This window comes from Staurois parvus, unplaced genomic scaffold (genome assembly GCF_062004578.1).
Source record: "Staurois parvus isolate SC_StPar_1 unplaced genomic scaffold, SC_StPar_1.0 ptg000758l, whole genome shotgun sequence".
Lineage (NCBI taxonomy): Eukaryota > Metazoa > Chordata > Amphibia > Anura > Ranidae > Staurois > Staurois parvus.
Genome location: NW_028318554.1, coordinates 1,272,501 through 1,295,002, shown reverse-complemented (window position 1 = coordinate 1,295,002; position 22,502 = coordinate 1,272,501). Strand labels below are relative to the sequence as shown.

The 22,502-nt window shown below is 39.7% G+C and overlaps 3 long non-coding RNA genes across 4 annotated transcripts in view; 1 reads left to right on the top strand and 2 right to left on the bottom strand.

Annotated features, from left to right (window-relative positions):
* Positions 1-586: 586 nt before the first annotated feature.
* On the bottom strand, positions 587-7,319 carry LOC149444955 (uncharacterized). The gene is made up of 2 exons (XR_016306501.1): positions 7,255-7,319; positions 587-1,215 (listed from the first exon to the last, which is right to left on the bottom strand). It is a non-coding gene; the product is annotated as an uncharacterized LOC149444955 (long non-coding RNA).
* Positions 7,320-13,163: 5,844 nt separating this feature from the next.
* Positions 13,164-22,502, bottom strand: part of LOC149444953 (uncharacterized) — a 56,117-nt gene continuing 46,778 nt past the window's right edge. For both annotated transcript variants that reach the window (XR_016306505.1, XR_016306506.1), the window contains exon 3: positions 13,164-13,982. This is a non-coding gene — a long non-coding RNA (uncharacterized LOC149444953). The remainder of the gene's footprint in view (positions 13,983-22,502) is intronic.
* The window catches only part of LOC149444954 (uncharacterized), a 6,850-nt gene continuing 5,208 nt past the window's right edge, over positions 20,861-22,502 (top strand). Inside the window, exon 1 of the long non-coding RNA XR_016306508.1 lies at positions 20,861-21,002. This is a non-coding gene — a long non-coding RNA (uncharacterized LOC149444954). The remainder of the gene's footprint in view (positions 21,003-22,502) is intronic.

Here is a 22,502-nt window from a genome sequence, read left to right as displayed (position 1 = left end):
GCAGTATATATACATATTTATTTAAATATATTTTGAAAGATATTGAATATGGCCAAAATTGTAGCATTTCAAATATATGGCAATATATTTGGGAAAAATATTTTTAAAATACATTTCAAATATATTTTTCTTCCATGGGGGAATGTAATGGTACCTACGGAAAAAAAAAACATACCTGGAATTCTTCTTTAAATTGATGTTTCCAAAACATTCGGAGCAGCTCAGTGACTAGCGATTCTGCCTAGCAGCACTAGAGTCATCAGTTTGAATTTCAACTATGGCACTAGCTATGTGGAGCTTGCATGTTCTCCCTGTGCCTGTGTGGGTTTCCTTCTACATTGCAAAGACATGCTGGTGGGTTAATTGTCCCTAGTATGTGTATGTATGGATGTGAGTTAGGGACCTTAAATTGTATGCTCCTTGAGCTTAGAGACTGATCTGAATGTACAATATATGTAACGCTCTGTGCAAATTGACCGCGCTATATAAATACCTTTAATAAAAAAATAAAATAAGCATTCTAAAACCTTGACAACCAAGAAAATCAAGTTGATGCTTATAACTATTTTAAATCACACACTGAAAACAAAATGCAAAATATTTTTAATACTATATATTATGCATATACTAGTACTGTTGCTTTTTTAATATAGAAGAATGTAGTGTTGACATTTGGCTGATATATACCATGCCACGGTATATAAAACTAGAACTGTTGCAAGGGTTAACATCAGGGAAAATAATAGCAAACAATTACACACACACACACACTCGCACATATATATATATATATATATATATATATATATATATATTAGCAAATCAGGCACCTAGCAGCAAAATGGCAATGTGAACACAAACTGTCCATGGCAGATATTTAGTGCCAGGTGCAGCTTTGGTTTCAGCTTCTGTGTATACTAGCTGCACAGAAATACACAGCCTGATCGTCCTTAGTTGCAGATTTCAGCCTTAGTAGAGAATTGTGAGTGTCGTTCCTGGTGAAGGTCCATGTAGCCTTGTATGCCTCTTCCATGGTATAATCATTAGCTCCGGTTGACCAGACCATCACCTTTGGCCCTTCTCCAGGCTTCTGCTGGTACCAGAACATGTTGTAGAAGTCTGATCTGCTCTGATAACATGGCATTTCTGCAGGATCTCCAAGATTTACTTTTACCAGCCCCTTATCTTGCTTGACCACCTCTGCCCAGCCTCGACCTGTGGAAAAGAATAGCAGTAAGATAGGACAATTCTCTTTATCTCTGAGGTCTTCATTACTTCTAAAGCTCTTCTATAAAACATATTGCAAAAGCTTGAATGCCGGATGACCATTTTAGGCTTGCAGCCTATGCTGCTATAAAACCTTTTGAAGGATCAAGCAACATTTGCTAGTTTAGAGGTGGACAAATGGGAAACATTACCTGTGAGTGCAGACCTTATGTGGTGTTCTACAACAGATGTTGGGGTCCCTCAGGAACAGGGGCGGACTGACCATTTAGAAACTCGGGCACTGCCAGAGGGCCTGGGGTCAGTAGGGGGCCCCATGAGATGCCCCTGGTACCTTTTTCATAGGCTTTTTTGAGTTTGGGCAAGGACACAGGGGCCCCATGATCCCCTATTGCCCGGGGGCCCCATGAGTCGTCAGTCCGCCCCTGCTCAGGAATGACATTAATGCCGACAAATTTTTATGGCAGTAATATTGTTTGGACGTCTCAGGACAATGAAAGTAATTAAAACACATAAAACCACCCTATTTAATTATACTTACACAAAAAATAGCCAGGAACTAGCATCAGAAATTGCCATAGTTTCATCATTTGCAAGCCTATGAGAAAAGAAAGTGGGATTGTGTCTCATATGCTAGGCTGCTAAGAGTTAATGATGATAACGACACACCTACTGTGGTTTTGGTTCATGCCTGCATAGTTCTGATTGGTTGAAGGTCAGTTGACTCTTGTCTCAGATAACCACCCATGGCTGCTGACCCTGACAAGAGGGGTGGCGGGAGTGGCATATACAGAAATTGATCCTCTCCATTTTCCCCCTGCAACCACTGAAAGCTAACTACTTCTATCCCTCCTGCCAGCATTCAGTGGCTGCTATTCAAAATAAAAAATGCAAAATTCTGAACCATTTAATTTCATTGTGGCCTGCGACCATTTGCCAAATAACTTATGTGGCCCTCGCTCCTCAATAGGTTGAGCACCCATTCCTTAAAGGAAACTTGGAATTAGAGAATATAAAGGCTGACCTCTCCTTTTAGGAATGCTAGTTTGCCTATTATACTAAGCCAATGGCTGTGCTTTCTGATGCACTGGGCCAGAATACGTATCCAGATCCAGGGCTTCAATCCAGAGACAGCCAGATACCTGGTCTTTTGAAAATGGAGGTAAGTAACAGCCGGCCTGATGTAATTCATATACATATGCATATTCTGTATTTTTGAAGCAAAAACTTTCCTTTAAAATTCAACTCCAGCCCATGCTGCTATTGATGTAGGTCTTATGTTGGTGGCAGCAAAAGGGTTAAAGTGTATCTAAACCCAAAAACAAATATGTAATATATAGTGCAGCCTACCAGTCCTTAGATGCAGTGGCTGCATTATTTTTTTTCTTTTCAACTGGTGATCCTGGGAATAACACACTCCCTGTCCCCCACTCCACTGCTCCTATCTTCTCCACCCTCCTTAAAAGCTCCACTCTCTTCCACGTGCCTTACTTTTGTTGCTGTAGTACTTCCCCACGTACTGTAGGTGGCTCCACCTCTCTCACTTTCAGGGAGATTATCTCATGGAAGTGTCAGCATCCACACTGCACCCCAGGCACTTGCATCTTCCTGGTCCCCATCCTGCACTCAGTGGGAGCCACTCAGGAGATCAGATTTGTGAGAGCCGTTGGGAGACAAGCTGTTGGATAGTGGCGATTGAGCTGATCAGGGATCAGAGGGCCTGAGCCAAAGGTGGTGGAACTGAGTTCCACCAAGTTCCGGCTGAAAAAAGTCCCTGCTTGTAGATGCCCAAGTACCAGTAAGCTGCAATATACAGTCATGGCCGAAATTGTTGGCACCCTTGATATTTCTCCAGGAAATCATGTATTTCTCACGAAACGTATTGCATTAACACATGTTTTGCTATACACATGTTTATTCCCTTTGTGTGTATTGGGACAAAACAAAAAAAGGGAGGAAAGAAAGCAAATTCGACATAATGTCACACAAACCTCCAAAAATGGGCTGGACAAAAGTATTGGCACCCTTTCACAACTGCGGATAAATAAGAATGTTACAAGCATGTGATGCTCCTGTAAACTCACCTGGGGCAAGTAACAGGTGTGGGCAATATAGAAATCACACCTGAAAGCAGATAAAAAGGAGAGACGTTCACTTAACCTTTGCATTGTGTGTCTGTCTGTGCCACACTAAGCATGGACAACAGAAAGAGGAGACGAGAACTGTCTGAGGACCTGAGAACCAAAATTGTGGCAAAATATCAACAATCTCAAGGTTACAAGTCCATCTCCAGAGAACTAGATTTGCCTTTGTCCACAGTGCGCAACATTATCAAGAAGTTTGCAACCCATGGCACTGTAGCTAATCTCCCTGGTCGTGGACGGATGAGGAAAATTGATGAAAGATTGCAACGCAGAATAGTCCGGATGGTGGATAAGCAGCCCCAAACATGTTCCAAAGACATTCAAGCTGTCCTGCAGGCTCAGGGAGCATCAGTGTCAGCGCGAACTATCCGTCGACATTTAAATGAAATGAAACGCTATGGCAGGAGACCCAGGAGGACCCCACTGCTGACACAGAGACATAAAAAAGCAAGACTACAGTTTGCCAAAATGTACTTGAGTAAGCCAAAAGCCTTCTGGGAAAACGTCTTGTGGACAGATGAGACCAAGATAGAGCTTTTCGGTAAAGCACATCATTCTACTGTTTACCGAAAACGGAATGAGGCCTACAAAGAACAAAACACAGTACCTACGGTAAAATATGGTGGAGGTTCAATGATGTTTTGGGGTTGTTTTGCTGCCTCTGGCACTGGGTGCCTTGACTGTGTGCAAGGCATCATGAAATCTGAGGATTACCAAAGGATTTTGGGTCGCACTGTAGGGCCCAGTGTCAGAAAGCTGGGTTTGCGTCCAAGATCCTGGGTCTTCCAGCAGGACAATGACCCCAAACATACGTCAAAAAGCACTCAGAAATGGATGGCAAAGAAGCGCTGGAGAGTTCTGAAGTGGCCAGCAATGAGCCCAGATCTAAATCCCATTGAACACCTGTGGAGAGATCTTAAAATTGCTGTTGGGAAAAGGTGTCCTTCCAATAAGAGAGACCTGGAGCTGTTTGCAAAGGAAGAGTGGTCCAAAATTCCGGGTGAGAGGTGTCAGAAGCTTATTGATGGTTATAGGAAGCGACTGATTTCAGTTATGTTTTCCAAAGGGTGTGCAACCAAATATTAAGTTAAGGGTGCCAATACTTTTGTCCAGCCCATTTTTGGGGTTTTGTGTGACATTATGTCATATTTGCTTTTCTGCCTCTGTTTTATATTTGTTCCAATACATACAAAGGGAATAAACATGTGTATAGCAAAACATGTGTTAATGCAATACCTTTTTTGTGTGAAATACTTGATTTTCAGGAAAAATATCAAGGGTGCCAACAATTTCGGCCATGACTGTATTAGATTTTTGGTTTTAGATCGTTTTTAAGCTTAAGAAAGCATAGAGTTTAGTTGGTAATTTATTGACTTGACCACTAAAAATCAAATTTGTTGGCAAACGTATTATTAGGTCAGGGATTGTAGAACTTTAAAAGTCAACATTTTGTACTGGAAATGATGGCAACACCAGTGGCAGGACTGAGATGTGATTGGCTTGCCTATGGTTTGCATTAAGTGCCAGGTGCAGCGTTGGTTTCTGCTTCTGTGTTGACTAGCTGCACAGAAATACACAGCCTGATCCTCTTTAGCTGCAGACTTCAGAATTAGCTGAGAATTGTGCGTGTCATTTCTTTTGAGGTCCCATGCCTTCTCATAATTATTTTCCTTTGTAAAATCATTAGCTCCACTTGATGAGACCACCATCTTTAACCCTTCACTGGGCATCTGCTGGTACCAGGCCATGTAGAAATAGGAGGATTCGCTCTGATAACATGGCATTTCAGCTGGATCTCCCACCTTCACTATCAGCAGTTTCTTCTCTTGCTTGACCACCTCTGCCCAGCTCTGATCTGTGAAAGGAAATAGTGCTAACCCCAAGGTAGGTCTCATTTTACATCTACTGAATTTGCAAAGAGATGACAAAAGTTTAAATCTCTTATGATCATATTATACATAGGACTTACCACCAAATGACTATCTTTTGGCATTCAGAAAAAGCAACATTTTCAAGCTTACAAAGAGTCCCTCAAACAATTTGGTGCATCTGGACTACATGTGCAAGGTATTTTTTGTTGGATTCTCTTGGAAAATATATCTATCTGAAGGTCCAAAGAGAATGACAAACTAAAAATGGAACCCATCCCCTTGAAAAAGACTAAGAAAAGGAGAGGCCAAAAAAAGGCACCCAGTTCTCTTAAAAGAAAAACAAAAAACAATAGAATGACATACTAAAAAAAGTACTCGCATCCCCTCAAAAAAGAGAACAAGAGAATTACAAACAAAAATAGAAACCTTGCGCTTTGTAAAAGATTAAGAGAATAACGTACTAAAAATTGCACCTCATCCAAAAGACCAAGAGAATTACAAACTAGAATTGAAACCTGGCCCCTCGTAGAAGGTCAACACAAATTAAACTAAAATAGAAAACCCTTCCCCTTAAAAAGACTAAGATAATTATAAACCAAAAATGAAATCTGGTTCCTCATAAAAGGCCAAGAAAATTAATGGCATGCCAAAAATTGGACCCCATCCTTTCAAAAAAGACAAGATAATTGCAAACTAAAATTAAGAGCTGAACCCTCCCCCCGGCCAAGATAATGATGATAAAATTAGGACCTGTCCTCTCAAAAAAAGGCCAAGAGAATTATAAACTAAGTTTGAAACCTGGCACATTGTAAAAGGCCAAGAGAATGACATAGTAACATTTTAACTTCTTGCCCTCAAAAAAAGGCCAAGAGAATTACACATTTAAATTGAAATCTGGCCCTTCGTAAAATTCCAATAAAATGACACCAAAAACAGAACCCCGTCCTCTCAAAAATGGCTGATAGGATTACAAACTAAAAATGGAAACCTGGTCCCTTGTATAAGGCCAAGGGAATTACTGAAAAAGGCCAAGAGAACAAAATATATATATATATATATATATATATATATATATATATATATATATATATATATATAAATGGCACAACATCCCCTCAAAAAAGAGATCCAGAGAATTGCAAACACAAATGGAAGCCTAGCTCCTTGTAAAAGATTAAGAGAATGACTTGCGTAATTTTGGACCCCATCCTTTCAAAAAAGACCAAGAGAATTACAAACTAGAATTGAAACCTGGCCCCTCTTAGAAGGTCAAGAAAATTAAACTTTATTAGGACCCCACCCCATAAAAAGACCAAGAGAATCATAAACTAAAAATGAAAAACTGGCTCCTCATAAAAGGCCAATAAAATTACATACCAAAAATTGGAACCCATCCTTTCAAAACAGACCAAGATTATTGCAAACTAAAAATTAAATCTGGCCTGTCAATAAAGGTAATGACACAAAACCCTTCCTCAAAAAAAAAAAATACTAAGAGAAGAACCTACTAAAAATAGAACTCCATTCCTTTAAAAAAGACCAAAAGAATTATATATTATAATTGAAACCTGGCCCCTCGTAAAAGGCCAAGAGAGTGACATATTAAAATTTAGAACCCCATCCCTTCAAAAATTACAAACTTAAATTGGAACCTGGCCCTTCGTAAAAGGCCAAGAGAATGATAGACTGAAAATTGAACCCATCCCTGCAAAAAAAAGGACAAGAGAATTACAAACTTAAATTGGAACTTGTCCTATCATAAAAGGTCAGGAGAAAGGCACTAAAAAAGGACCCTATCCCTCCAAAAAAAAAACCAATAGAATTACAAACTAAAAATGGAAACCTGGCCCCTCATATAAGGCCAAGAGAGTTACTGAAAAAGGCCAAGAGAATAACATAGAAAAAAAAATATATAAAAATGTCTCCTCATTCTTTCTGAAAAGATCAAAAGAATGACAAACCAAAAATGGAAACCTGGTCCCTCTGCAGTATATTAAAGCTGAAGTCAGACTTACATAGAACGCAGCTCAGGATGATCAGCTGATGCCACCATTTCTTCATTATTTGAATTCCTCCCAACACTATAGCAAATACAAATGTAATAGTATATGACAAACAAAGTTATTGTGATGATAACTGTGCCCCGTGCTTCATTCTGATTGGATTCCTGCTTGCCTGGTAGATGATCACCTGACTCACAGCCCCTCCCTCCTTATATATTGCCCTAATATGTTCCAAAACTGCTTTTTTTTCTACAGCAGTTTAAAAAACATTAACAAATGATAACTTATGTTTTTTTTTTTTTTTTAAATCAACCTTTATTGAAGGTTCCACAGCTAAGGGCTCCATGTACACGTTTGGAAAACTCTTCTGAACGATGGAAGCTGACTGCTGGAAAATGTAGGTTAAAAAACATCGGTTTAGCTGCGTTTGCATATCGCGTTTATGTGCGTTTGCGATTAGAAGAATTTTTTAAAGATAACCTCAGGAGACCTTCCAAAATGCCCAAAATGCACTGAAAAATAGTAAATAAATAACTATTTCAGACATTTTGAGAGGAATAGAGAGAGCAGTAGCAGAGAGAGCAGTATGTGTTGAGATGAGCTGTCTTTTCTGGTTGTATTCACTATGGATCCCATCATGAGCATAATGCGGCCATTGTTTCCTTCACGTGAAACCTGGAACTGACTGCGCCGGTGTACCGGGTCCATTTGAATACATGGAAAACGCTTTGCATGCATTTCTGATGATGAAAAAAGGCTCCGGACAGCATCTGGACATGGAACTGTTAAAAAATGCTTCTAAACGCAAACATTATAAACGCGGTTAGCCGCGTTTACAAGCATTTGGTGTTTGAAACGCCAGTAAAATGTACTGCTGAACGCAAGTTTTGGTGCGTTCAAAAAAATGACAGTAAACTCAACTACCTGTAAACGACGATGTGTACATGGACACATAGGAGAACATTAGGGGGAGTTCAGGGGCTGCTGAAAAAAACGCAGAAAAGCTCCTAAATGTGCGTTTATCAGGAGAAAGTGTACACGAGCCCTTACATTACAGTTCTACATTAGTAACATAAGAGCTGATGCACTAAAGAAAATAGGCTGTTCAGTTTTCAAGAGACATTTTAGTTTGCAAGGGAAGTTTCCCCAGATAAGTGGTGACAATTTCACTTTGCAAAGAATACCTAATTACATGCAAGTAAACATTTTTTTAAAGAATTAATTTTTGCTTGCACATAATTGGATGATGGAAAATTCCCTTGCAAAGGGCAACTTCCCTCACGAAGTGAAAAGTCCAATTTTTTTTAGAAAATCAACCCCATACAGTACGTTATCCCAACAAATTATCAATTCAAGCAGGGCTGTATATACCATACTGAGAATGAAGAAAGATGGGTCACATTGCACATCAAACAACTTAGCCTAACTAAAGGGGCATACATACATTTACAAATGGCGGTATATATACTGGAATATCTTTTTTTTAACACTAGTAATGGAGGCGGTCAGTGACTTATAGCGGGACTGTGGCAGACACTCTGACACTGGGGGGGAACTGACTTGGTGTCACCCTGCATTCACTATATCTGGTCTCCCCGGACCCCGCATTCACTATATCCGCTCTCCCCGGACCCTGCATTCACTATATCTGGTCTCCCCGGACCCTGCATTCACTATATCTGGTGTCCCCGGACCCTGCATTCACTATATCTGGTTTCCCAGGACCCTGCATCCACTATATCCGGTCTCCCCGGACCCTGCATTCACTATATCTGGTCTCCCCGGACCCTGCATTCACTATATCTGGTGTCCCCAGACCCTGCATTCACTATATCTGGTCTCCCAGGACCCTGCATTCACTATATCTGGTCTCGCTGGACCCTGCATTCACTATATCTGGTCTCCCCGGACCCTGCATTCATTATATCTGGTCTCCCCAGACCCCGCATTCACTATATCCGCTCTCCCCGGACCCTGCATTCACTATATCTGGTCTCCCCGGACCCTGCATTCACTATATCTGGTCTCCCAGGACCCTGCATTCACTATATCCGCTCTCCCCGGACCCTGCATTCACTATATCCGCTTTCCCCGGACCCTGCATTCACTATATCCGCTTTCCCCGGACCCTGCATTCACTATATCCGCTTTCCCCGGACCCTGCATTCACTATACCTGGTCTCCCAGGATCCTGCATTCACTATATCTGCTCTCCCCGAACCCTGCATTCCCTATAGCTGGTCTCCCTGGACCCTGCATTCACTATATCCGGTCTACCTGGACCCTGCATTCACTATATCCGCTTTCCCCGGACCCTGCATTCACTATATCTGGTCTTCCCGGACCCTGCATTCACTATATCTGGTCTCCCTGGACCCTGCATTCACTATATCCACTTTCCCCGGACCCTGCATTCACTATATCTGGTCTCCCCAGACCCTGCATTCACTATATCCGATCTCCCCAGACCCTGCATTCACTATATCCGGTCTCCCAGGACCCTGCATTCACTATATCCGCTCTCCTGGGACCCTGTATTCACTATATCCGCTCTCCCGGGACCCTGCACTCACTATATCTGGTCTCCCCAGACCCTGCATTCACTATATCCAGTCTCCCCGGACCCTGCATTCACTATATCCAGTCTCCCCGGACCCTGCATTCACTATATCCAGTCTCCCCGGACCCTGCATTCACTATATCAGGTCTCTCCGGACCCTGCATTCACTATATCTGGTCTCCCCGGACCCCGCATTCACTATATCTGCTCTCCCAGGACCCTGCATTCACTATATCTGGTCTTCCCAGACCCTGCATTCACTATATCTGGTCTCCCCGGACCCTGCATTCACTATATCTGCTCTACCCGGACCCTGCATTCACTATATCCGCTCTCCCCGGACCCTGCATTCACTATATCTGGTCTCCCACAGTACACAGAACATGGAAATGCAATTATTGTAGTAAATATAAACTGCTAAATACCTTTTCTCATCAGCAGTATATAGCAGTCTTGTGACTTCAGCCAAGCATTGGTTAAAGCTTATAGGAGGAGTTTTCATTCTTCTCTAGGAGGATGCAGAACCCCTGACCTCTGTCTGGACAGCGCTGATTGGGCCTGTGCTGATCACATGCACTCTCCCAAGAAAAACAAAAAAACCACTCTAGCGATACACACCAAACTGAGCATGTGCAAAAGGGCTACGAGTTCAGACTGTCTGATCAACGTGGACATATGAACAAGAAGAGGATCAGAGAAGACAGGATCAAACAGCTTTTTTACACAATGCAGAGGGTTAACCCCTTAGGTTCCACAGTGAGTATAACAAGCGTGCTTTACTGCATCTATAGACTGATTGTACTGTTGTGGGTTTAGGAACACTTTAATAACAGATAATAAGGTAAGGCCGGTCATACACTACACAATTTTCTGTCCAATTTCCTTTAGATTTACCTTCGGCCTAATTGGATACAACTGAAAGAGTTGTTAGGTTTGAACTCCTATTATATGGTTTTTGGTAAATCTAAACCAAAAATCTCAAGAAAATTGTATAATGTATGGCCAGACTAACACAATGTATTGGAGCTAAAAATATCCAAACCTGCACCAATATAATAAAGCATTCGACAAATATTGCCGATGGATTTATTTTGAAGTCAGGAATGTATTTTTAGTTCTTGCTCTCCTCCAAATTCCTTTTTTCCCTGTCTTCCTGTTAGAGGGTGGCTACCTCCGTTCTCTATGGTCCCTCTGTATGTAGGAATGTAGTCACCCTCTCTTGCTCGCTCCTGAGATGGACTATGGGATTTGTAGCGTGTATAGAGCTGAGCGTATGACTGCATGGAACACGCACTGCTCCTTCCAGACAAATGGAAATCAGGCGAAAAAAGGCCGCAGCACCGCGCCGCAACCACGTACATTGCATGCGGTTGCGGGGTTGCCCCATTCACATTTGCTGGAGATGCTGTCTGCTGAATGTGACCTGTAGGCCATTTTTTTACCTTGTCTCCCCCCCCTCTGGCCAGCATGTTGGGTTGGTGGGAGAGAATTAAAATGCTCTATGCAGGGGCGGACTGACCATCTGGAAATTCGGGCACTGCCTGAGGGCCCCATGAGATGCCCCTGGTACCTTTTTCATAGGCTTTTTTGAGTTTGGGCAAGGACACAGGGGCCCCATGATCCCCTATTGCCCGGGGGCCCCATGAGTTGTCAGTCCGCCCCTGACCCAGCCTGTCCCCCATACACCGGAGGGGAACTGCCCCCGCCCTCTGATTGGATGGCTCCTACTCTACATGTCAGTCCATATATGCTAATGGACCCGCCAATGCCTCCGGCTTCACTGTAAGTTTCACTGGTTAACTGTGTGTTGGTGCTTCACTGTAAGCACACTGCTCTGGATGGCTGTGCTGTGCACAGCCATCCAGAGCAGTGTGCCCAAGCCAACAGGGAGGAGGACTGTTAGTAAACAAAGCAGTCTTCCTTCCCGTCAGAGATGCTCGGTAATGACCAGACACCGGAGGGTAATCACCGACCGGGACCCGGTGATTGACAGCCAGAAATGCAAAATCACATATAAATACAAAATACGTGATTATGCGCACTCCTGCCGCCCTGTAGCAGTATATCTGCTATAGGGCAGCGGGGAATCAGTTAATTTAGGAGCTAGCACCTTGCACCCCTTGAGCCAGCAGTTGCTTGTCTCTGTCAGCAGATCATGAGTTGTCAGTCCACCCCTTGCTCTATGAATCCAGTTTCTAGTTGTAGGGCAGTCTAATGCAGGCCATACATGGGTCGAATTCCGAACTATTTTTCTTCCGAAAATCAAAAACGTTGTTCGCTCAGTAATCCGATAGTGCCATCAATGATATTCAAAATCGGCCGACCAAGTTCATCCCATATAACAGGCGAAACTTCTGTTCCTTCCAGGTCATGGCTCATGCGCTTATTCTTTTCGGAAAAATGATTGTATGATTTGACCATCATTGAGTCGAAAATCGGTCCTTTTTCACGAATTTTCCAACATGCCCGATCACCGAAAAGAGGAGGAGCAAAGAAAATCAGCCGGTGCCATTGACCCACTAACAGAGCGAAAATCGGCCGATTATTCTTTGGATATTCGGACAAAAAAAATTGGTCGAATTTCGACCCATGTATGGCCGGCCTATAAAAAAACACATTCACACAATGGATCTGTTAATGACTGTGCAAAATCATTTACTCCAAATAATAATATAATATCAATATAGTCATTAAAATTATTTAATTTTAATTATTTAATTAAAAATAAAAAATCACAGTAATTAAAATAATTTAATTTGAATGATTTAATAAAAAAAAAATAACAATACATGATAAATAATAAACGAATAATAAAAACATTAAATAAAAATAATTAAATTTAAATAAATGAATACTGCATTATAAATAAAACATGGATAATAAATACATGAAGTAAAAGAATAGTTTGAAATCATTTTTTAAATTTTTTACTGTATACAAGTTGATAATAAAAAAATATATATATATATATATATAATAGCTTGAGTGTATTCTCCCCATTATAAATAAGACATGAATAATAAATACATTACATAAAACAAAAATTTTATTTAAATAATTTGTAAAAATTGTTACTGTATACAAGTTGATAAAAAATAATTATATATAAATAAATAATGTAATAACTTGAGTGTGTTCTCCCCCTACTTGGTGTAATTAAGCATTATAAATAAGACATGAATAATAAATACATTAAGTAAAACTAAAATTTTATTTAAATAATTTGTAAAAATTGTTACTGTATACAAGTTGATAAAAAAAAAATTAAATATAAATAAATAAATAATGTAATAGCTTGAGTGTGTTCCCCCCCTGCTTGGTGTAATTAAGCATTATAAATAAGACATGATTAGCAAATACATTAAGTAAAACTAAAATTTTATTTAAATAATTTGTAAAAATTGTTAATGTATACAAGTTGATAAAAAAATAATTAAATATATATATATAAAAAAATGTAATAGCTTGAGTGTGTTCTCCCCCTATTTGGGGTAATTCAGCATTGTAAATAATACATGAATAATAAATACATTAAGTAAAACAATAATTTAATTGAAATAATTTGTAAAAATTGTTACTGTATACAAGTCGATAAAAAAATAATTAAATATATATAAATAAATAAATAATGTAATAGCTTGAGTGTGTTCTCCCCTTATTTGGTGTAATTGAGCATTGTAAATAATACATGAATAATAAATACATTAAGTAAAACAATAATTTAATTGAAATAATTTGTAACATTTTTTACTGTATACAAGTTGCTAAAAAAAAAAAAAATTAATTTAAAAGCTTGAGTGTGTTCTCCCCCTATTGGTGTAATTAAGCACTGTTAAATTAAGCTTTTTGGTGGATGTTTCACCTGCTCTGCACGGCTGTGTACTGGCTGCACAGAAATATACTGCAGAGTCCCCAACTTCTGGGTTGGCTATTTTCAAATAATACTTCAGAATTTCAGGTCTCTCCGTGGTCCATTTTTTTGCATTCTCTTTATCTTCTATGTCATTACTGTCCTTTCCGACTGAGTAAGTTATAAGTTTCAGTCCCTGTCCTTTCTTCTGCTGGTACCAGAGCATGGTCAGATAGGTGTTGTCATTGTGCTCACAGAGAATGACCACCTCTTTTCCTGCAGGCAGCACCAGCATCTTTTTCTGGGTTATTTCAATTCCCCAACACACACCTATGAAAGATTAAAAAGGAAGAAAAATGTGTTCGTCATATAACTTTTCTCTTTTGGTAAGCACTTTGTATTTAAATGATGGGAATAATTATAAATTGACCTTTGAATTTTTTTTTTGCAGTACGTTAAAACAAATTAACACTCTGTATACATATTGCAATGTCTTATTCTACCTATTTAAATATAATCGCATAAAGCTTGGAAAATTAAATTTTATATATATATATATATATATATATATATATATATACAGTATATATATATACAGTCATGGCCGAAATTGTTGGCACCCTTGATATTTTTCCTGAAAATCAAGTATTTCACACAAAAAAGGTATTGCATTAACACATGTTTTGCTATACACATGTTTATTCCCTTTGTATGTATTGGAACAAATATAAAACAGAGGCAGAAAAGCAAATATGACATAATGTCACACAAAACCCCAAAAATGGGCTGGACAAAAGTATTGGCACCCTTAACTTAATATTTGGTTGCACACCCTTTGGAAAACATAACTGAAATCAGTCGCTTCCTATAACCATCAATAAGCTTCTGACACCTCTCACCCGGAATTTTGGACCACTCTTCCTTTGCAAACAGCTCCAGGTCTCTCTTATTGGAAGGACACCTTTTCCCAACAGCAATTTTAAGATCTCTCCACAGGTGTTCAATGGGATTTAGATCTGGGCTCATTGCTGGCCACTTCAGAACTCTCCAGCGCTTCTTTGCCATCCATTTCTGAGTGCTTTTTGACGTATGTTTGGGGTCATTGTCCTGCTGGAAGACCCAGGATCTTGGACGCAAACCCAGCTTTCTGACACTGGGCCCTACAGTGCGACCCAAAATCCTTTGGTAATCCTCAGATTTCATGATGCCTTGCACACAGTCAAGGCACCCAGTGCCAGAGGCAGCAAAACAACCCCAAAACATCATTGAACCTCCACCATATTTTACCGTAGGTACTGTGTTTTGTTCTTTGTAGGCCTCATTCCGTTTTCGGTAAACAGTAGAATGATGTGCTTTACCGAAAAGCTCTATCTTGGTCTCATCTGTCCACAAGACGTTTTCCCAGAAGGCTTTTGGCTTACTCAAGTACATTTTGGCAAACTGTAGTCTTGCTTTTTTATGTCTCTGTGTCAGCAGTGGGGTCCTCCTGGGTCTCCTGCCATAGCGTTTCATTTCATTTAAATGTCGACGGATAGTTCGCGCTGACACTGATGCTCCCTGAGCCTGCAGGACAGCTTGAATGTCTTTGGAACATGTTTGGGGCTGCTTATCCACCATCCGGACTATTCTGCGTTGCAATCTTTCATCAATTTTCCTCATCCGTCCACGACCAGGGAGATTAGCTACAGTGCCATGGGTTGCAAACTTCTTGATAATGTTGCGCACTGTGGACAAAGGCAAATCTAGTTCTCTGGAGATGGACTTGTAACCTTGAGATTGTTGATATTTTGCCACAATTTTGGTTCTCAGGTCCTCAGACAGTTCTCGTCTCCTCTTTCTGTTGTCCATGCTTAGTGTGGCACAGACAGACACACAATGCAAAGGTTAAGTGAACGTCTCTCCTTTTTATCTGCTTTCAGGTGTGATTTCTATATTGCCCACACCTGTTACTTGCCCCAGGTGAGTTTACAGGAGCATCACATGCTTGTAACATTCTTATTTATCCGCAGTTGTGAAAGGGTGCCAATACTTTTGTCCAGCCCATTTTTGGAGGTTTGTGTGACATTATGTCGAATTTGCTTTCTTTCCTCCCTTTTTCTGTTTTGTCCCAATACACACAAAGGGAATAAACATGTGTATAGCAAAACATGTGTTAATGCAATACGTTTCGTGAGAAATACATGATTTCCTGGAGAAATATCAAGGGTGCCAACAATTTCGGCCATGACTGTATATATAAAATTATTATTATTAATAATAATATTAATATGAAATAATAATATAATAATATGGAATAATGATAATAATATAATTTTAAATAATAATAATATAATAATGATATAATAATATAACAATAATGAAATAATAAATTAAACAAATAATGATAAATATACAATAAATAATAAATGACGTGCTAATTGTTTGATGTGTGCACTTTGCTGTACTCTGCTTTATACAAATGTTCATCATTCCTGGTTATGTTGATGTATAAACTGATAATGATGTAATTGTATGGCATTTGGTATTATGGTATTGGTTGAGCCCGATGGGCTTGTGTCTTTTTTTTCAATCTAACTACGTATGTAACTATATAACTATTTCATGTAAAATAGTATGTAACTACGTATGTAACTATATATAACTATACACTGAATGAAAAGTGATCAAACAGATTACGGCAATTTGTCACAAGAGGGTGTAATTTTTTTTTATTAATATGTAATATAATAATAAAAACAATGGTTATAGTATTCCACTTACTTATTTTCATGATATTATTATTATTATTATTATTACTAATAATAATAGCAATAATTAAAAAATAATAATAATAATAATAATAATTATTATTATTTTTATTATTAATAATATTTCCAACAACATAACATTGTAGTTACTCTAATGTGAGGGTTTACTAGATACTGTATGTAAATTGAATGAAGTATATAGGAAAGACTTTGTACTACATAGTTACAGGTAAATTTTAAACAGATTGAACATTGAGATTGTAGTCTGCATGTGTTCAACCAGTTTAGGAAATAACAAAAAGTCACAAACACAATATTAAATAACACATTTACAGGTCAGCATAATCTCTCCACCAGGGGCGGACTGACAACTCATGGGGCCCCAGGGCAATAGGGGATCATGGGGCCCCTGTGTCCTTGCCCAAACTCAAAAAAAGCCTATGAAAAAGGTACCAGGGGCATCTCATGGGGCCCCCTACTGACCCCGGGCCCTCGGGCAGTGCCTGAGTTTCCAAATGGTCAGTCCGCCCCTGCTCTCCACACAGTACAATATGGATTTTCTAAGCTCCTCTGTTACATCCTTGTAAGAAAATGTAATGTATTCTTATTCAGAAAAAAACTATTAGTAATAATAATAATAATCACATTAGCATAGGTAAGTGGAGAACAGCACTATTAAAACTTAAACTTTTTTCATATTAAACAAATAAATAAACTATACAATAGGAAGAAGAAAAAGAAGAAGAAGAAGAAGAAGAACAACAACAATTATTATTATTATTATTATGATTATTAATAATAATCATAATAATAATAAAATGTTAATATTACTTTTTCTAGTTCATTTATTTGTTTAATATTTAATATAGTAATATAAACAATGGTTTAAGTTTTAGTATTCCACTTACTTATTTTCATGATATTATTATTATTATTATTATTATTGTGGGGGAACTAGGATGTTGGTAAGATTCCCAGCTGGCGAGAATGGTGCTAACGTTACTGCCAAGAGGCTGAAATGTTGGAGGGACTCCCATGTGCAGATCTTTCACCAACGACACCACCTGTGTTGACATAGTGTCCAGCTGACTTACTGTTGGAACTGAGGACATCCTTTTCCTCCCACTCCTGGCCTGGCAGCCCAGACCTGATTCCAAGTGTTTCCTGCATTCCAGTCATGTGACCTGCACTGTCATTTTCAGAGGGCCCCGGGGACCAGCTATCCCCAGTAGGGAGAAGAAATGGGACACTTCCCGGGCAAAATCAGTGGTGTGAGTAATAACATGAAAACCCATATGTTATTCTTAATGACGAGTATTTTTACTTGATAATTATCAAGACATTCAGGAGGGTATTGGATAGGCAACTAGGCTGTGTGGAAACTATAAAAATAAAAAAACACAGCTAAAAAAAAATGATATATATATATATATATATATATATATATATATAAATATAAAACCACAAAAATATATAAAATAATATATAAAATAATGTCCAAATATAAGTGCAAAAAATAAAAATCCCAGGATATGTTGGTTACCACGGATGGTGTTAACCTCTTGCCGACCGCGCATAGCCGAATGACGGCTTCACCGCGGCCGGCCAGTTCTGAGTGGACGTCATATGACGTCCTCCCAGAACGCGCTCTCCTGCGCGCCCCAGGGGGCGCGCACCCGGCGATCTCCGTGATCGCTGTGTCCTACGGACACAGCTGATCACGTGATGTGGTGAAAGGCAGATCCCACCGGCCTTTTACCACGTGATCAGCGGTGTCCAATGACACGCTGATCACAGGGAAAGGCAAGTGCCGGTTCTCGGCTGCACTTTCCTCACGCTGTCAGATCGTGAGGAAAGTACTGCCGAGAACCGGCAGTTGTCAGAGCGGGGATCGGCACCGATCATCAGGGCACTGATGATCAGTGCCCTGATGATCGGTGCCCAGCAGTGACACCCGCAAGTTCCGCCCAGCAGTGCGCCCACTAGCCCCGCCCACCCGTTCCCAGCAGTGCCCCCACCTGTGCCCAGCAGTGCCCCCACCTGTGCCCAGCAGTGCACCCACCTGTGCCACTCTGCAGTGCCACCTACCTGTGCCCAGAAGTGCCACCTACATGTGCCCAGCAGTGCCACCCACCTGTGCCCACCCACCTGTGCCCACCAGTGCCACCCACCTGTGCCCACCAGTGCCACCCACCTGTGCCCACCCACCAGTGCCACCCACCAGTGCAGCCCAGCAGTGCTGCCAGTCAGTGCCACCAGTCAGTGCCCAGGGGTTGTGCCAGTCAGTGCTGCCAGTCAGTGCCCAGAAGTGATGCCAGTCAGTGCCGTCTATCAGTACCCATCATCAGTGTCACCTATCAGTGCCGCCTATCAGTGCTGCATATCAGTGCCGCCTATCCGTGACCCCTAATTAGTGCTGTCTATCAGTGCCGCCTATCCGTGCCACCTCATTAGTACTGCCTATCAGTGCCCTTTAGTGCTGCCTATCAGTGCCCATCAGTGCCGCCTATCAGTGCCCATCAGTGCCGCCTCATCAACGCAAATCAGTGAAGGAGAAAAAATACCTGTTTGAAAAATTTTATAAAAGAAACAAATAAACTTTTTTTTTTTTTCAAATTTTTTGCACTTTTTTAATTTATAGCGCAAAAAGTAAAGCGCCCAGCGGCGATTAAATACCACCAAAAGAAAGCTCTATTTGTGAGAAAAAAATGATCAAAATTTCATATGGGTACAATGTTGCATGACCGCGCAATTGTCAATCAAAGTGCGGCAGCGCTGAAAGCTGAAAATTGGCCTGGTAAGGAAGGGGGTATAAGTGCCTGGTAGGCAAGTGGTTAATACACTGAAGTAAAACTTCAGTGTATTAACACCATCCGTGGTAACCAACATATCCTGGTATTTTTATTTTTTCATTTATTTCTATGGAACACATTGGATTCAGGATATCTTCATTTTTTTTTTTATTGGGATTTTTATTTTTTGCACTTTTATTTGGACATTATTTTACATATTATTTTATATATTTTTCATTTAAGTTTTGTGATTTTATTTATTTATAAATATATACTTTTTTTGTGCTGTTTTTTTTAATTTTTATTAATTTTGTTTGATGGTTTGTCAACAAAGAGCAGTGGCGTTGGTTTAGGAATTTAATATTTTTTGGCGCGGGATTTTTTTTTATTAATAAAGTGTGGAAACTATGACTATCCTATCCATTTTTGCACAGTTATTTTTGGTGATGGACGTTTTTCACAGCTGAAAAAAAAATCTCAGAGACATTTTTTGTTCACATTTATTTTAGGTCACAATATAAGTTGTGTATTTATTTTGAAATTAGCGATACTTTTTTATGTTTTATTATTATGACCTTTGATTTAAGGGTAAGGTTTAGCAGCTTTTGTTCATTTGGGTTTATTTTTTCTGGCGCTTTTTCCACTTTTATATATATGAGAATGCAGAAAAGGGTTAAGTAAAACAAAAATGTAATTTAAATAATTTGTAAAAATTGTTACTGTATACAAGTTGATAAAAAAAATAATTATATATAAATACATAATGTAATAGCTTGAGTGTGTTCTCCCCCTACTTGGTGTAATTAGGCATTATAAATAAGATATGAATAATAAATGCATTAAGTAAAACAAAAATTTAATGTAAATAATTTGTAAAAATTGTTACTGTATACAAGTTTTTTCTGTTTTATTATTATGACCTTTGATTTAAGGGTAAGGTTTAGCAGCTTTTGTTAATTTGGCTTTACTTTTTCTGGCGCTTTTTCCACTTTTATATATATGAGAATGCAGGAAAGGGTTAAGCCCCGTACACACGATGAGAATAACGGAGGAACGATCGGCCGTTTTTTTTTTCGCCTGCTAGTCTCACATCGAAAGTGAAAAGGTTACTAAAGATATGAAAATTCTCCTATGAAAGAAAAGAATTTCGAAAGTGATGTCATGTATTGCGTTTTATTTGTATTGTATTTACTGACTAAACGAAAATCATACGATCTGGTATCGTAGGAGAAAAATGTTTGCGCTTGTCCCTTTGGATATTGTCGTACGAATTGTCGTGATCGGCACTCGAAAGCTGTGTACTAATGATCCGATTATTGGACGATCGGTCCTTGTATGAAAATTTTCGTACAATTTTCTTATAGTGTGTACGGGGCATTAATGAGACCTTCGTTTTGATCGCCTCCTTCTATGACGATCTTTATACTGGAGGAAAATGCGCATGTGGGGTTTTTACACATCCTCCCTCTATCACTGTCCCACTGTGGATGCTGCTGGCACAGTAATAGACGGAGCTATCTTCTGAAGACACCTGTGAGATGGTCAGGGTGCTCTCCATGTCTCCATCGGCTTCTATAGTCATTCCTTTATTTAGGAATTCCTTCTCGAATTCGGCTTTCTCCGTTTTGTAGGCTCTGCCAATTAATACCAGTTCTTTCCCTTTTTCTTGCCGGTACCAGTATTTGTAGGTGAAGCTGGAATCCTCGTGGATGCAGCTGAATGAGAATTCCTCCTTTGGATGAGCCAACTGGAACTTAGGACTCTGAATAACATCTACGGACAGACAGACTGATGGCAAAAATGGCAATCAGGTGATTATTGATACAATTTTGTAAAACGTTGTCTAGCTTACTTTTATTTGTTTTTTTATTTTTTTCTCCTACGTGTGGATCTCTAAAGGTCCACAAATTTGTTTTTCCACTCAGGAGACAACATTCATAAACAGTTGATTGAATATTTATGTTAGCCAGTGACTATTTATGCCTTTATTTTATAGCTAAAGGAAAATGTATGTTCGGAGTAGGCGAAGGTAATCAAATATCTTAAAAAAAACCTGGAGTACCAATATTAACCCTTTATAGGGAAGCAATATCTTGTTCACCGTGCCATATAGTGAATAGTGGGTGTATTAATATGCCAAAGTGGTTGTATTGTCCTGGTGGACAGCTTGCCATGTGGGCAAACTGCCCTGTTGGGGAGATCACCGTATGTAGGGACTGGGCTATCTGAAAGTTCCCCATATTGAGAAATTGCCCTGTTATAGTGCCTGGCATAAGGTTAGGCTGCCTGTGTGGCATATACAAGAACTGGTCCTCTCCATTTTTCTCCTGCAACCACCAAAAGCTGGCTTCTCCTCCTTTCCCTCGGTCGGCATTCAGCGGCTGCAGGAGGAAAATTTTCATTTTGCTATTCAAAATAAAAAATTCAGAATTCAGAACCATTTCATTGTGGGCCATGACCGGGCATTAAATTACTTGAGTAGCCGTTGCTCTTCAAAAGGTTGAGCGCCTCTGGGATAATGTGACCTGCAATGTCACTTGATCAGGGGACTAAAGATGGCTTGTGAAGTCCCACTAAACTAATGCCTACCCCCCATACTTAACCACTTGCTGTCCGGCCGCTGTATATAAACGGACGGACGGTGGCAGTCCAGGGGCAGGTTGCCGTTCATAAAAAGCGCCCGCCGTTTTGGACTGTGCACACTCCCTGGGAGCGCGCAGCACCGCAATCCGGTGCTCACTGTGTCCTCCGGACACAGTGGAACGCCAATCATTGTACGGGACCTCTGTACGAGGTCCCGATCATGTGATCACTGATTGGCCAATCAGTGATCACATGCAGAGTACTAAGCAAGATGTCACTTCTGACATCCTTGCTTACTACGTGTGAAATCTGTGAATGATCACAGAGGTCACATGGTACAAGGCTACTCACAACAGCCTTGTACCATGTGACAAGCTGTGACCAATCACAGCTCACACAGTATTTCTCAATGGCTGCAAAAATGGAGCCAGAGAGAAGGAGAAATGATTGCTTTTACAGCCTTTATGGGTGTAAAAGCAATAAGTGTAAAAAAAAAAAAATCATCTTCATCACCCCCCACAAGTAGTGCAGTGTCACCATGGTGACACTGTACTGCTATAGTGACAGTATGTAAAAAAAGGAAAAAAAAAAAAACATAAATAATAATATAAAAAAATAAAATAAAAATGTAAAAAAAAATGTTTAAAAATTATAATTTTTGGTTATAAACTAATTTGGGATATTTTTTTTTACTAAAAAGATAACTGAATAAATTATGGCCAAGATTT